The following is a 12,500-nucleotide window of genomic DNA, read 5'->3' on the forward strand; positions in this document are numbered from 1 at the left end:
GGGAACCGGAATAATCATTCGACATCGACATTGAGAAATAGAGAGATGGTAGTTCTCGTAGTGGACGCAGTATTAGTCATTGCGGTTGCGTAGTTGGTGTTGGTAGTGGTAGTTAAATAGTAGTAAAAAAAAAGTAAAAGTAAAAGTAGTAGTAGTAGTAGTAGTAGTAGTAGTAGTAGTAGTAGTAGTAGTAGTAGTAGTAGTAGTAGTAGTACTAGAAGTAGAAGTAGTCGTAGTAGTAGCAGCAGTAATAGTAGTAGTAGTAGTAGTATTAGTAGTAGTAGTAGTAGTCGTAGTAGTAGTAGTACTAGTAGTAGTAGTAGTCGTAGTAGTAGTAGTAGTAGTAGTAGTAGTAGTAGTAGTAGCAGTAGTAGTAGTTGTAGTAGTGGTGGTTGTGGTGGTTGTATTAGTTGTAGCCGTAATGACAGAAGTAGTAGTAGTAGTAGTAGTAGTAGTAGTAGTAGTAGTAGTAGTAGTAGTAGTAGTAGTAGTAGTAGTAGTAGTAGTTGTTGTTGTTGTTGAACTGGAGGTGGAGGTGATGGTGTTAATAAATAAAAAGAACATTTGTCAAATGCTTTTGCATGGATTTACCAATGCGATTCACAATACTATAATAGAATGTTGGTGGTGGTGGTGATGGTGGTGGATGGTGGTGGTGATGGGGATGGTTTTGCCTTCATAATCTAAAGTTCAAATACTTCAAAGCATTTAAAATCACAAATAAAGGTGTTTAATGAGCGAATCTCCGTTTAAATGATCTGAGATAGGTCTGAGACATAACCTTAATCTTCTGGATAATGAGGAATTTGTTCAAGTGTCTCAATGGGATTCGAACCCACCATCTTTTGTTCCTAAGCGTTATTGAATTACCAGTATGCCATTCATTGTCTTGCCATATGATCTGATTATTATTGGAGACTGAAGAATGATAGGATCTCTCGTGATAACCAGTCATAAGGGACTTAAGCCTTCTCGCCAACCTTCGGTCCTGTCTCAAATAGGCATCAGTCACTCACCAACTCGGATACACAAAGGGGCAGAGTATGGATAATAATGGGATAATGACTCGCATAACATTACTATTATTTTGTTCTTCTTTAGTTATAATATAATCGCCTTCAATTCCAGTATCGTCGTCATCTTCATCATCATTAGTACAGCAGTCCTCCTCCTCCTCCTCCTCCTCATCATCATCATCATCACCACCACCACCACCACCACTGCAACCATCACAACAACAATCACCACCAGAATCACCACGATCACCACCACCACTACTACCACCACCACCATATTCATCATCATCATTATCATTATCACCATCATCATCATCATCATCATCGCCACCAACAGCAGCACTACAACAAACTACCACCCAATCATTATTTTTTCTTTTGCTATATCCTGCTTTTCTTCCTCATTAGGATCGTCTTCGAGTAGTCCCTAACCTCCATCATTAGATTCTGATGATTCTACCTTGAATATAAAACCGTAAATGCACTTTCCTTTAAAACGCACAAAAGAAAAATAACGAGGGAAATACAGATTATCTCATTTAAAGGAATTTACTAAGTGCTCTGATAGGATTTTGTAACCAAAATACAATAAAGGCAATCATGAAACATTCAGGCAATCCTTACTACGGGAGCAAAAAGAACACCCACAAAAAAATATAACAAACAAACAAACAAAAACAAACCAGAAAAACAAAAATAAAGGAAATGAAAAGCAAGACAAAACAAAACAGAACAAACAAAAAAAATTCACAGAAAAAAACCCACAAAATCCCAAAAAAAGAAAAATAATAAACAAAAACCACCGGAACACCACCACCACCAACAACAAAAACCAGAACGAAACCAAACAAGAGTGAAAATAAATCCATCAAACAAACGCCTGATGTCAACAGGAGTCACTCATGTTGTCCAAAGTGGACGGATTGGGGGTTAATCATCTTCCCCAAGGAAAAAAAACACGAAAGGGCACGAAGCAGGGCTCGAACCCAGAACCCTCCAAGTACCGTGCAATTCGGCTACCGCCCCGAAATGAAAAAAAAAAGATTAGAAAAAAAGCAAAGAAACAAAATTTTGTGAGGGACAGGCACGATCAATAGATTTAATTACTTTTTCTTCTTCTTCTTCCTCTTCTTCTTCTTCTTCTTCTCCTTCTTCTTCTCCTTCTTCTTCTTCTTCTTCTTCTTCTTTTTCTTCTTCTTCATCCTCTTCTTCCTCTTCTTCTTCTATATTCCTTCTCCATTTCTAGTTCTTCTCATCTTCTTCATCCCTTCTTCTATCTTCTTTACCTTCTCATCTTCATCTTCTTTCTTCTTCTTCATCCTAGCTTATTCCTGCATTTTGCAGGGTTACCATAATGAATTCGACATCTCCATGTATCTAAGTTCATTGCATCATCTTCCTCCAGGCCCAGTTCTTTCATATCTTCTTTTACCCTATCCATCCATCTAGTTTTCGGGCGTCCCTTTTTCCATGTATTTAACAATTAACCTTTCTAATATTATGAAATGACTAGGTAATTCAATCTCAACAAAAATGAATCAGTATAAAGCAATATTATAGATTTTTAAGTAACTGAATGCAGGATTTCTTTTTAAATTGTACAAATTTTGCCATTCAAAGAATCCTGCATTCAGTTAATTAAAAATCTATAATATTGATTTATACTGATTCATTTTTGTTGAGATTGAATTATTCTTTGCCTAGAGTTTGTCCTTTGTAAGATAATGTAATTTCTTACGTTAACCTTTCTACGAAGTCCTATATTTTTGTAAAATCGGTTCAATCTCAAATGAGGACCTGAGAGCTAGAGCGGAGGTGGGGTCTCTGGAGAGTCTCATTAAAAGGAAAAGATGTCACTGGTTAGTGCATATCTTCGTGAAGAAACATTGACAAGGAAAGCTCTGCGATGAACATCCCAAGGAAAGAGAAAGCGAGGACACCCCTAGGGGAACATTGAGACGCACCATTGAGAGGGGCCTAAAGCAGAGAGGTCTGTCCCTCCCTGTGGTCACAACAATGGCAGCTGACAAGACCATGCGGAGATCCCTTGCATCGCATTCAAGTGCCAGCAGGCCTAGCGAGTATTGATGGATGATTGATGTTGGTCTTAGGTCAAGAAATGTGTCAAAGCTTTGGTTTCTGTCCACGAAGCCGGGATAGCAAAGCTGTCAAAGCTCTCTTGGTGAAAATGATTTTTTTAAAAGCATGGCGAATGGTAACAGGGCAATCAGATCCAGCCGTCAATGGATCGATGGTATACAAAATAGCTATTGTACACAAATCGTTTCACTACCGTAGAACTATATAATAAAATCCAATTATCTAAAATATAGGAAATTTTATTTCAATTCCACAATGAGAAAAAAAAATCACATTACCCTATAATCTTGTTAATCCGCCTCCCTGTCTAACAAAGCAAATCAGCACCATATTATGTAGCTCACCTCAACCCAATGGCTCATACTCAATATTGATAATGATCACATTCCTGATATTGTTAATCCTACCGTGCTCTGACCAAGCAAAGTTTTTTTTATTTAGTCAGAAAACTTTTACCTTCAATATCCATCCATTAAAATGACCGTCAAAATATTTCAATTTTGAGACCTCATTCTAAAAAAGTAGTCCCAGGTTTGGAATTTTTTGACAAGTTTATGGTTAATTTAACGGTTCCATATTACTTCAATGAAAAGTTTTCTGGAGAAATTTCTAAAAAGTGGTGTTTTGTGAAGGTTCGGCTGAATAGATGCCGCTGTTCATGCCCTCGGCTGTCTAATGCTAAGGTAAGCCCAGCCGATGTCAAAGATGATGCTTGATGAAGCTAATTATCGGTAACGACAAAATGGCGTGTCATTCGTGAGGATAGCCACCTCCCGGTTTATTTTTATTTTTATAATAAAAAAATAATAATAATAATCTCGTTTCAACGAGTGGCATTGCCTTGCATTTGATAGTTGTGTCGATGAATAGTATTATTTATGTACATGATATTGGATAAGAAAAGTTCCATTCAGGTCAGTTCAGTTGTGTCATGACTGCAGAATCTTGTCGTATCAATTAATGATTGTGTGACATGAAATCATAGTCCTGAGTCCCTGGGGGAACTCTTTGCCGCGAAGATTCACACCTCTTTCTCTCGTCTCTCTCACACACACACTCTCTCTCCCATTCTTTCCCCAGCTCTCTCTCTCTCTATCTATCTCTCTCTCTCTCTCTCTCTCTCTCACAAACACATTACACTAACTCCCCATCCCACACTCCCTTTCTCTCCCTGTCTCCTTCTCTCTGTCGCTCTCTCTCTCTCTCTCTCTCTCTCTCTCTCTCTCTTTCATCTTCTGTCTTCCACCCACTGCCCCGCACAAGAACAACACTCTTACACAAATATACTCAACTCCCCATCTCTCTTTCTCTCTCTCTATCTATATCTCTCCCTCCCCCCCCCCCCTTTTTTTTTTCTTCTCTCTATCTCTATACTTACTCAGCATTACATATTTATGTCTCTCTCTCTCTCTCTCTCTCTCTCTCTCTCTCTCTCTCTCTCTCTCACACACACCTCGCATCATCATATCTATCAAGCACCCCGTTCTACCCCAAGTTTTAACGAGTCCCAGACACACATCAATCGTCAAGGTGATAAATCCTTAACGATTATCGTTCATGGAATCTTACATATTTTAACCTAAGTGTTTGTTACGCGATAATTAAACCACAATGATTTAAATGTTATTTTTGGAAAACAAAGATAGAACCTTCTGAAACAAACATGAAACTAATTGAAGCAAACAAAAGAAAATCAAGGGGGGGGGGGAGAGAAAGAAAGAAAAAAAGGAGAAGATGGAGAAAGGAGGAGGTGAGGAGAAGGAAGAAGAAGAAGAAGAAGAAGAAGAAGAAGAAGAAGAAGAAGAAGAAGAAGAAGAAGAAGAAGAAGAAGAAGGAGGAGGAGGAGGAGGAGGAGGAGGTGGAGGAGGAGGAGGAGGAGGACAAGCCGAAGCAGCATCAGCAAACAAGAAACAAGAAACAAAACACACACAAAAAAGAGACCAACCCCCCCCCCCCAAAAAAAAAAAAAAAAAAAAAAACCAAACCCAACCCCCCCCCCCCCCCCCCCCCGTCCCCGCCAAAAAAAAAAAAAATAATAATACAAAATAAATAACAAACCTAACACAACACCTTTCCCATGTAAAACAACCCCCCAAATACTTTTGAACGAATAAAGTCGAAACGAAATATGATACAAGTATGATAATAACATACTATAATAAAGTTACGTTTCGATGGACGGTTGTTTTACATGTTATCAGACACGTGTACGGTATACATTACAATAGACCCCCTTGTTCAAGAGGCACCGTTCAGGTGCATCGGATCACCTTATCTTGACTTAACCGTCTAACGGCAATAAGGAGTTGTTGCATATTTCAAAGAATACTGGATATAATGCAATTGTTGATCAAAGAAATTAATCATAAAATGGAATAAAATCTTAAATCTAATTTACCAATCGGAGGTTTTTCTCTTATCATCAAAACACGATGGATGAGACACTCGAATGTCTCACACGATTTTTTTTCGACAGAAAATACTCTCAAATCTGAAACCTCGCACAGTCCCAAGTTTGAATATTTTTGCAAAGATGAGGGTAATTTAAATCGATCGATATTTGAAGGACGAGTTTTCAGTCCACATGTTTAAATACGTGTTTATCCAGAGTATGACAGTTAACTGACGATGGGCATGTTTACATTTTAACTGTATGGACATTCCCTTTGCAGCAATACTTTTATTTCATATTGTATATTTTCATCTTCATTTATTTTGTATTATATTGGAATCTATTTTTATATAAATATAATTAGAAAGTCTTGCATCCATTTGCTCCACCAGACGAAAAGGATTTTCCCATTTTGTTATAGAATGAAGAACATAATAGGGTTTAATACAAAATGTTTTTAAAAGATAAATAATAGAAGGTGAATAATTCAGCAGATAATTTGGTCTCGCCAAAATTCGCCGACTAATATTTTGTATTTTAAACATTTTTTTTTTGGATTTGTTTTTTTGGTGATGGCTAACAACCTGTATGTGAGGATAAACCAGACTATAGACGTTCAAGGTTATACATAGTCTGGTCCGTTATATTTCCGTATGGCAATGTTGTAAGTTTCTTAGCCAAGACCACAGCATCCATAGTTGTGTTTGTTGATTTAAGTTCATTTGTAGAAATCAGCGTCGTAAGAAATGTTGTATTTATATAATTATATATGTTATTCTCTGTGTTGGACACAACTAAGGGACATAATTAGTGAGAAATGCATTTGCCTTATTGAAGTTATGCGTTAATTAAACATAATCACAACATTCGCCAGCCGGATATAACCTATCAACACACAAAACTGTGTGTACCCTCGAACGTTTAGTCTGATTGATATAGTTTAGTGAGAATTAATCACCAAATGGCTGATTGAAAACAATAACAAAGAGATAAGTGAGGTCAATTTCTTTCCTTCTATACCCCGAGGACAGAAAGCTGCACTGTGACATGGGACACAAATAAGTCCTATTGTCAGAAGAGTTTGTTTTCCTCCACAAATTCCTGTTATCTGCCGTACTCTGGAAAAACACTTCTTTGAAAATTTGGCCAGAAAACTCGTCCTTCAAATATCAATCGATTTGAATGACCCTCATCTTAGCAAAACTTCGAAGTCCCAGGTTTGAGAGTTTTTGCCAAGATGCGGGTCATTTAAATCGATAGATATTTGAAGGACAAGTTTTCTGGCCAATTTTTAAATATGTTTTTTTTTCCGGAGTACGCCACTGTTGATCAGTTCAGCCCGCCTTTGAGTGAGTGGCCAATGGATAGTGTCATATGAACCTCGGAAGCTCTCCGGTGTCACACTTTGGCGATCGGGTTTTAACTCAGCTTGTCCCCTGGTCCTTGACTTGAAGATGGACGTGCGCGGTCATGTGAGCGACGAGGGCACGTGCGTGCATGAGGGCACGACAAGCGGGAAGGGGGTGGAGAGAGAGAGAGAGAGAGAGAGAGAGAGAGAGAGAGAGAGAGAGAGAGAGAGAGACGATTGGTTGATGAATAGATAGATCGATAGGTAGATAGATCATTATCATAGTTTGTCGCTCCAACACCGAACCCACTCCACAGCATTTGGGGAGCATACTCTTAGATAATAGACAGATAAAAAGATGGTAGATGCATAGATAGATAGATGGATGGATGGATAGATATCTAGACATATAGATGGACATATAGATATAGATAGATAGATTGATAGATAGATAGATAGATAGATAGATAGATAGATAGATAGATAGATAGATAGATAGAGATAGATAGAGATAGATAGATAGATAGATAGATAGATAGATATATAGGTAGATAGATAGATAAATAGGTGATTAATGAAATACAATGAGAGAATAATACACAACACTCATGCCTTTGTACACTGTTAGTGTGCATGTGTTCATGAGTGTGTGTGCACGTGCGCATGTGTATGTGTGCAGGTGTGTATGTGCGTTTGCAAAATGATATGTACTTTGAAATGCTAACAATAAATTCACCGATAAAACAGAAGAGTAGATTGTTGACATGTATAAAGTGGTGACGAGTTCACCACTGTCCGATGTCTAGGGTCTTCGAGGACCCATAGATTACCGTGCTCCAATACAGAGATCACATTATTTTATTTTGGCCAGAAATCTCTTATTTCTAAGATCGATCGATTAAAAATGATCCTCAACTTGTCAGAGGGTGTCAAACCTGAAACTTTGTAAAAGTCTTATGTTTGAAATATATTTATGATTTGAGAGGCATTTAAATCGATAGATACTTAAAATAATAGATTTCTGGTCAAAATTAACAATATGTTTTGTCAGAATTCGACCGATTGTTCCATGGTGATGTTTGCATTCTGGCGGTTCTCGATGGTGCTTGCTGGGGCTTGAAAGCCTGCCGATAACCAGCGGTCGATTCATAAACGACAAATCGTGAGTTGTTATTGATTACAGTCAGTTTTGTTATCAGCAGTAACTAGGGAAGAAAACAATGCAGGAAATGACAAATTCCAAAATGTCGGTAAACTGCTGAGAAAATCATGATGACGTGTCCGTCATTTTATTTTATTACCTTTGGTAGATGGACAACATATTTATTATTCTACCAAAAAGTTAACTTTGATGTAATCAGATGGTGGAAGAACTGAGTGGAGTCTTTTGACCTCCCATGGTGGATTTGCTATGACTTCTGTCGTATTTATCAGTTTTCACTTTCCATGTTGCTCTCTGTTCTAGAATTTTTTTACAATGAGCTTTTATATAGCGCAATATCCACTAAACGTGCTCAACACGCTTTACAAGGGGTCCCTGGCCAACAGCAACACGTAACATGTAGGACGAGATATGTCGCCTGTTAGGCGATATTACACTTTTTTCGGACAGAGACAACGCTGTTAACGGCCAGGTACTCATTTTACATCTGAGTACGGTGAGAGAATGTGAGTAAAGAGCCTTTTCCAAAGACGCAACTATGCGCTGAGGGAGGCTCGAATTCAGGACCTTCCGATCTGAAAGCGAGTGTCATACCACAAGACCACATAGCCACATAGAATTGTCCTGGCAGGAATCTTTGGCTAGGAGGGAGTCAGTTAAATATAATATTATAGCATTTATTGAGAGATGTTAGTCTGTTTTACCCCCATATAAATCATCTACCTTGTCTGTACCATTAAATTTATTAGTTTTGAATATATTGTACTTTGAACACCTTGAGTGTGTCCTTCTACAGCTTTTCCTTCACCATCTTCTTTTTTACTGGCTCTGAAATGATTATTTAATGTCAGAAGCGCCATAACCCCCCCCCCCCCCACCCCACCCTTACAAATATGGTTGAAGAAAAACTGAAGGGAGAGAATGAGAATTAAAAATAGAATTGACTATCTGGTTCAATAGTATAGTCGGTAAAAAATAATTTGAAGGGGTAGTGTGACAAATGGAAATGTATTCGGTTCATACCAGGCTCGGCCAACTACCGCCCACTACGCTATGTGACAGTGAGTAAGGCATAACTCACACGTGACGTTGCACTGCACTGGTGCCTGTGCTATTTCAGTCTTTCGATTAATTATACCATAAAGACTAATAAGTATCCCTCTTGACACGTCCTTTAGCCTTGTCAGTGTTGGATTTTTAGCTATTTTTACACTAGACACAAAAGATAGAATGCTCTTGGATCTATTTCTGATCTCTGTTGAACTCATCCGGTTTTTTTTTTCTATTTTTTACGAGATTAAAAATATCTTATCTTTTTCGATTTTTCCCACCTTTTTCTGGCCTTGAAATATAAAAAAAGTGTCGCAAGCGCCGTATAATATTTAAATGCATCAAACATAAAAAGAGGAGGATTGAAGAGGAGAAATTCCCCATCTATCTATCGAAAATCGCCTCCTCTACATAATAACATTTGACTCACTGTTATGTTAAACGCATGGCCGAGCGGAAGCGGAGACGTCAATTGAGTTGAAAGGAAAGAAAACGAGGGGCGACGAGGCACGGCGAGGGACCGTGAGTCGATTCGCCTTTCTCATCATACAACACAACCACCACCACCCACCACTACCACCACCACGACGACCTCCCACCAAATCTATCTCCTCCACCCCAATCCCCCACCACTACCACCACCACCACCACCACTACAACAACATATACGACGACGTTCAATTATTGCTCACACACAACTACAAGGACTAGAGGTGACTTGATTCATACACTACTCACATTGAACTGTCTACGATTTCGTGCATTCATTCGCCCACCTGAATGCACGTACCTTACATATGTTCCATCAGTGCACGCTCACTGTGTGAGTAGTTGGTAATTTTTAGTAGTATTTACTCACTGACAGTGGCTCAATTAGTGATTCGCCGTTCCTGGACTATTCAGTGCTATAAGATGAAAGAAAATATTCGTCGAAATTCGTGATTTCGTGTAATCAATTGATTGTGCTTCGATTATATCCTGGATTAACACCAATCACTCCGTGGTTTATAACTGTGGAATTTGATTTATCAATGACGTATGTATTTGTCTGGTTAGAATGTCCTTTGAAACGTCATTATTTACTTGTAATTTATTGGAATTGAAATTTCATTTAGTAAGAATATTTATATCGTCAGGGTTTTATTTACCATATATATCGGGTTAGAATATTATGCTTTTTCTTTCTAATTTTAAGTGGATATTATTGTTATTTTTTTACAATACCTGTTTAATAAATATATGATCTATAATTAATTAAGGTCACAAAATGAAAACAAAAAACAAATAACATTATTTTTTGTAAGCTTAATAAGTCTTAAAATAGTACATTGTATACAGATCTCTCCAGTTTAGTTGAAATTGTAACGCCGAATTTGAAACGGATTCCGTGATTCTATGACCATCAATCTATTTCCTAATTGAATCTATTGCGTCCAATTGCATCCATGAGCAATAAACGCATTTACGGCTTTGTTAGATAAGAATGCGATGGGCAAAATTCTGTCTACCCCCCCCCCCCATCGATTTAAGTAGTTTATAATTCATTTTACTGTTCTAGGCTTGTGTCTCCGTGTTTTCTATATCATTCATCTGCACTTTGTAGTATAACACTCGCCTTCTGCCCCTGTAGGTCCGTGATTCGAACCCCGCTGCAAGTGGCGCAAAGATAATTCCTTGGGAAAGGCTCTTTCCTCACATCCTTTCATAACACTCCGTTGTAAAACGAGTACATGGCCGGTAACAGTGTCATATTTGTTGAAAAACAAACCAAAAACAAAAATTAAAACGACAAAACAAAACAAAACAAAACAAAACAAAACAAAACAAAAAAACAAAACAAAACAAAAACAAACAAACAAAAAACAACAACAGCAACAATCAAAACAAAAACAAACACCCCTCCAAAAAAAACAAAAAAAACAAACAAATAAACCAAAACAAAACAAACTCAACTGAAATAATGCCTTACAGGTATCGTTCATGGCTCGTCCTATATGTTAGGTGTTGCTGTTGGCTTGGGGCCTTTTGTAAAGCGCCCTTAGCACACTAAGTGGATATTGCGCTATATGAAAAGCTCATAAAAAGATCAATTCTTTCCTATTCCTAATACAATGCTATATACTTAAGTTCCACGGTATTTTTGAATGTTCCTACATCTGTTGTTTCAATAGTTTCTAGTAGTAATTTATTAAGCATTACATTTATAATTGAATGGAATACGAGATTATAGAATTAGTATAATCACTAGCAACTACAGTATGATTTACAACAAATATTCATAGACAGTGCAAAATGGACCCTCATCTCATTGCATTAGTAGATATAAATTTGGTTAGATCTGTGTATTATTCTTTAAAATTATATATATATATATATATATATATATATATATATATATATATATATATATATATATATGAGAGGGGAGTGCTCAAAAAGAGTTAGGGTGAATTTATTTGATATGTTTCGCCTCGTTGAATAATTTCTACAAGAATCAAAGCACCTAGCATACGAACGTGATCTCAATTTTAAAAACAAAAAAAAACAAAAACAAAAAAAAAAACAAAAAAAAAAAACACACACACACACACACACACAATATATATATATATATATATATATATATATATATATATATATATATATATATATAAACACACACATTTTTTGTTATGACTTGAAAAATAGTTCCTCAAATATCGATCGATTGAAATGACCCAGGTTTGAGATTGAAGTGACCCAGGTTTGAGATTGAAATGACCCAGGTTTGAGATTGAAATGACCCAGGTTTCAGATTGAAATGACCCAGGTTTGAGATTGAAGTGACCCAGGTTTGAGATTGAAGTGACCCAGGTTTGAGATTGAAGTGACCCAGGTTTGAGAGTTTATGGTCATTTTAATCGATCGACATAATTTGAAGGACTAGTTATCGATTTGGTCAAAATTTTAAACAATGTAACCCAGCGCCTTGAAAATGCATTGGCTCGAAAAGTGAATTTACTATTAAAATGTTACCTAAGGTCTTTTTCAATGCTAGAGTTTCTATTTGATTTCCATCGTAAAGAATGGAAAACAACAACAAGGTTGTGTGTGGCTATAAATTGAATTTCTTACTTAACCTTGTTCACATCCCAACATAATACCGTTTTGAGACTACGGGTCACAAGTGTGTTTTATTTCAGAGTACGGCAGCTTAGGAATAGTTGGTATAACACGATTCTATTGTATAATATACATCTCATATACCTGGGGCGAGAGGGTCTCAATAGCTCAGTTGGTAGAGCACTCACTTCACACGCAAAGGGGCCGATATCGATACCGGGTGCAGTCGATATTTTTTTCTAATCCCATTGTCTACCCAGCAGTGAAATGGTAGCTGGGCCTGTTAGATCTGGCGGAAAGTACTTTGCCATAGACTAGCGTTCTAGCAGG

The 12,500-nt window shown here is 37.3% G+C and overlaps 1 protein-coding gene across 3 annotated transcripts in view; it reads left to right on the top strand.

Annotated features, from left to right (window-relative positions):
* LOC144960772 (tetraspanin-18B-like) overlaps positions 1-12,500 on the top strand; it is a 227,999-nt gene that overhangs the window by 72,478 nt on the left and 143,021 nt on the right. Inside the window, exon 1 of one of the 3 annotated variants that reach the window (XM_078894072.1) lies at positions 9,637-10,104. The exons of 1 other annotated variant lie outside the window; for it this stretch is intronic. The gene's annotated coding sequence lies outside the window, so the exon portion shown is untranslated. Of the gene's footprint in view, positions 1-9,636; positions 10,105-12,500 lie in introns of those variants that run through there. One more of the 3 variants, XM_078894083.1, reaches the window with a different exon arrangement.

This window comes from Berghia stephanieae, chromosome 1 (assembly GCF_034508935.2).
Source record: "Berghia stephanieae isolate SIO BIC M18660-M18661 chromosome 1, UCSD_Bste_1.3, whole genome shotgun sequence".
In the NCBI taxonomy this organism is placed as follows: Eukaryota; Metazoa; Mollusca; class Gastropoda; order Nudibranchia; family Aeolidiidae; genus Berghia; species Berghia stephanieae.